We start from the raw sequence: 4,831 nt of genomic DNA on the forward strand, positions 1-4,831 counted from the left end.
GAAAGAAGAGGATGAAATGCAAAGAGAAAGAGAAGTGACTGAGGAGATGTAAAGAACAGAAGTCGAGAGAAGAGATGGTTTCAAGAAACGGTTAATGTTACGAGGTCAAGTAAAATGAGAACTGAAACATGTCAATTGGATTTAACAACCTGTTTTTAAAAGGTTCTGTTCTCAGAAAACGAAAAAAAAATTATAAAAGTGCTAATTACACTTTGTGTCTTGGACACAGTCTTCTCACATATTGTTTATCTTCTTTAGTTGTATTCTTTTTCTTCAGATGGTCTACTGGCATAAATCCATGCTGTTGAGGAGAAAGAATCACCATTTCCAGCACGATACTGCTGTTCTCTCAAATGACTAAGTTTATGAGACCAAAGCATCTTGCCAACATTAATGACATTTTTGTTTTTTCAAATTTTCTTCTCATTTTAAAATACTAGTAGCAAACATGCAATGAAGAATAATATTGAAATAATTGATTAAAATAACAAAGATGGTGTGATGCAAACCGCTGCCAGTAAGCCAACTCATTCTTCAATAACTTGAAATGTTTTCAATTCACGTATAAAAGTATGAATTTAATTACTGAAATATGCTGAGGCGGCCAATAGCTAACATATAAAATGTAGGTGGTTAAAAAGCCAAATATTTGAAAGCTGAAGTTTACTTGTATCCTACACATAAAATTTCAATTCACTGAAATGTCTTCAAAGGGGAATTTAAAGAAAAAAGTAATTTAAACATTTTCAATTCCAACTTTAATGCGAAATTAATTAGCATGCACTTTTGAAAATCCTCTTCTTTTCTATACCACATCCTTTTATTACATATAAGGAAGTAATAGTCAATGTATAAATATGGCTTGAGATACAACTTCAGTCACGTACAAAAAGCGTAGGTAGGTTTTGGATGTTCTCTCCCATTTGGAGGACATGGAAAAGATACAAATGCAGGGAAAACACACTTTTACAATTCAAAATACAAATTTATTAATTGACATGTAAAAGTCTAATTAGTACTGAGGGAGATATGTGAGGGGAGATGCATATTTACAATGCATATTAATTGGGAAGTCATAATGGCATGCTTAAAATTATTGGTAACCAAAAAAGGATTATTCAATTAATTATGTTGGGATAATTGGTCAATAGTTTGGGGAAAAATTACATTGGATCCCTATATCCCACCTTATATAAAAATAAATTCCAGGGACTTCCCTGGTGGTCCAATGGGTAAGACTCTGCACAACCAATGCAGGGGGCCTGGGTTCAATCCCCGGTCGGGGAACTAGATCTTGCATGGATGCTGCAACTAAGACCGGCGCAGTCTAAATAAATTAAAATAAATAAATTCCAGATCAATTAAACATTTTAAATATAAAAATATAACCATGATAAGTTTTTAAAATGTAAAAAGTAAAATATAGATGCAAAATGATAATATAAAAAATGAAATCACAAATAGCTCTTTAAAACAGAAATAATGAAGTGAGTGTTTTTATAATATTGCAGTGGAAAAGACTAAGTATCATGCCAAAGTATGAACTGTTTAAGAAATGATAAATTTACTAATTTAATATGTAAAATTTCTTTACAACCAAACCCATTATTATTAAAATTAAAGGTCAAACTACAATATGAAAGAAATATGTGTGTGTGTATGTATGTGTGTATATCTATCTATCTATGCAGAGAGAGAGGGAGAAAGGGGAAAGTTACAAATCAGCGAAGAAAACTATACTCCCGTAGCACAAAAATTAACGAATGATATAAACAATTCACAAAATACATGGCCAAGAAAAATATAAAAAGTGTATGTTCAATATCACTTTCAATGAAGTAAATGCAGGTTAAGACAAGAGTATGTTTGTTCATCACATTGCCAAATATTAACAAGTCTGATAATGGTCAGTGTCTTCAAGCTTACGGGGGACGGGAAGCGGGAGGGATGCTCTATTCGAATATTGAGTGCCATCCTTCTGAATGGAAATTTTTAATATTTATCCAAGACCCTTCTGGAAATATATGCTTGATAAATTTTATGCTAAGGAAATATGGAATAAGTACAGAAAGAAGAATGACCAAGGATGATTATCAACAGTTTTTTATAATTGTTAAAAAAGAAAAAAGAAAGAAAATGGTGGGGCGGTGGGGGAAAGAATGTAAGTGATCAAAGGCAGCGAATAGGATAAATGCTGATACACCATGAAACCATTAAAATGATCATGTAGGTCTGTCTTTATTGGCATTGAAATAACATCAGATTTTACTGTGAAGGGGAAAAAAGGAGATTTTAAAAGAGCATGGCTAGTCTGATCACACTTGTGAAAATGTGTTTGTGAACGTGCACATATATTTTTTTTATGGGAAAAAAAATCTAGGGAAACGAACAGTGTAATTTTAGCAGTTACTGTGTTCACGTGGTGATTTTATGGATGATTTTCACTTTTTTCTTTATTTCTTCCTTATTAATTGAATATTTTAATAATGAGTTTGTGCTACATCACAATAAAGATGAAATAAAACTCCCTTTTGAGAAAAACAACAAACAAGTTCTTTAGTCACTTTCCAAAAATGCATGAAGAAACGACATAAAGTTTTCTCTGTAAAAGATGACCCTAACTTCTGTTACCAGCTGTGGATCTGAGAAACACAGAGCTCCTAGGAAACCATCCTCCACCGAGGAATCAATATAGAAGCACTGATTTAAAACCACACCGTGGAATCTAAAAACCGACCCAAACTCATACAGAAAGAGATTAGATTTGTGGTTACCGGAGGCAGAAGAAGGAGGGGAGGGAGAACTGGAGGAAGATGGTCAAAAGGCACAAATTTCCAGTTAGAAGATGAATAAGTACTGGGTAACGTACGACATGATGACAGATAACACTGCTATATGATATATTTGAAAGTGGCTAAGATAGTAAATCCTAAAAGTTCGCATCACGAGGAAAAATTTTTTTTTCATAACTATATGAGATGAAAGCTAACTAAACTTATTGTGGTAATCATTGCACAGTATATGTATGGCAAGTCATCATGTGGTACTCCTTAAACTTATACGGAGCTGTATGTCAATTATACCTCAATAAAACTGAAAAAAATAAAAAATAAAACCACACCAGGGGCACTGAGTGGACTGTACTAGCTATCTACTGCTGTGTAAGAAACCACCCAAAAACAATGGCTGGAAACAAAAAACATTTATTATCTCATATTTTCCTGGTGTCAGGAATTTAGGAGCAGCTTAGCTGGGTGGTTCAAGCTAGAGTGTCTTTCGATGTTGCAATCAAGGTGTCAGCCAGGGCTGCAGTCATTTCAAGGTGCAACTCAGCAATAATTAGCTTCTGAGCTCATTCATGTGGCTGTTGCCAAGGCCTGAGCAGTTCATCTCCCAAGTTTACTCATGTGGGCCTCTCCCTAGAGTCATCTCATGACATGAAAGCTGGCTCCCCCCACAGTTGACAGGTCAAGGGAGAGTGAGAGATAGCATCTCATCACTTCTGCTGTATTCTATTCACTAGGAGTAGGGCTTCCCTGGTGGCGCAGTGGTTAAGAATCCGCCTGCCACTGCAGGAGACACGGGTTTGAGCCCTGGTCCGGGAAGATCCCACATGCTGCAGAGCAACTAAGCCCATACTGAGCTGGAGCAGTTAAGCCCATGCACCACAACTACTGAGCCTGCTCTCTAGAGCCCACGAGTCACAACTACTGAAGCCCGCACACCTAGAGCCCGTGCTCCACAACAAGAGAAGCCATCACAATGAGAAGCCCACGCACCACAACAACGAGTAGCCCCTGCTTGCCGCAACTGGAGAAAGCCCGCATGCAGCAACAAAGACCCAACGCAGCCAAAAATAAATAAATTAAATAAATCTATAAAAAAAAAAAGAAGTGAGTCAATGAGTGCAGGTGACACTCAAGGGTATGAATCCCAGAAAGTGGGGATCTTTGGCGGCTACCTTAGGGACTGCCTTCCAAAATGCACCAAAAGCAAAAAAACAAAAAACAGAAAGAAAGAAAAAAGAAAAGAAACAAACTAAAATTAAAGCTTGTATAAGAATGTTCATAGCAGCTTTATACGTAATAGGCCCAAACTGGAAAACGACTCAAATATCAATAGGAGAATGGATAAACAAATTATGATCTATCTATACAGTAGCATACTATTCAGAAATAGAAGAAACAAACGTTTGATTTAGGCAGCAACATGGATGAGTGTCACAGATATTATACTGAGCAAAAGAAGATGGACTCAAAAGATCATACTGTATAAATCCTTTTATATGAAATTCTAAATAGAAATAATTAATTGATGGTGAAAAATACTGGAAAAGTTGTTGATTTGTGGAAGGAAGATTAACTGAAAAGATCCAGGAACAACATTTCTGAGGGGATGGAAATTTCTACAACTTGATTAGGGGTATGAATTACACAGTTGCATGCATTTGTCAAAACTCACCAAATTATACACTTAATATCTGCACATCTCTTTGTATACAAATCTTACCTTAAAATGTAAATAAAAATTAAACTCAAAAATTGAAGGTTTGTTGAATGTTGGGATAAGTTTAAAAGAGCAAATCACCACCTCCTTTGAAGTCTTCCAAAAAGAAGTGAAAATTCTAATCTGTCTAAAGACAGTGTCAAGAATATCTACTGCGAAACTGTTGGATGAATAGCAATTTTTCAACACTGGGAATTAAATTTGGTTCAAGTTAAGGGCAAAGCAGAGGATCAAGGGATTTCTCAAGGTCTAGTGCCACACCAATAACAAGTCATTTTGTGAAAAGAAATTTTGGCACAGGACACAGAAGAGAAGAGAAGAGAGG

At 35.6% G+C, this 4,831-nt stretch overlaps 1 non-coding gene across 1 annotated transcript; it reads left to right on the forward strand.

The window, feature by feature from the left end:
* The first annotated feature begins 1,214 nt into the window (after positions 1-1,214).
* Positions 1,215-1,287, forward strand: TRNAG-ACC (transfer RNA glycine (anticodon ACC)). Its single transcript has one exon. It is a non-coding gene; the product is annotated as a tRNA-Gly (tRNA).
* Positions 1,288-4,831: the final 3,544 nt, after the last annotated feature.

This window comes from Globicephala melas, chromosome X (assembly GCF_963455315.2).
Source record: "Globicephala melas chromosome X, mGloMel1.2, whole genome shotgun sequence".
NCBI lineage: Eukaryota > Metazoa > Chordata > Mammalia > Artiodactyla > Delphinidae > Globicephala > Globicephala melas.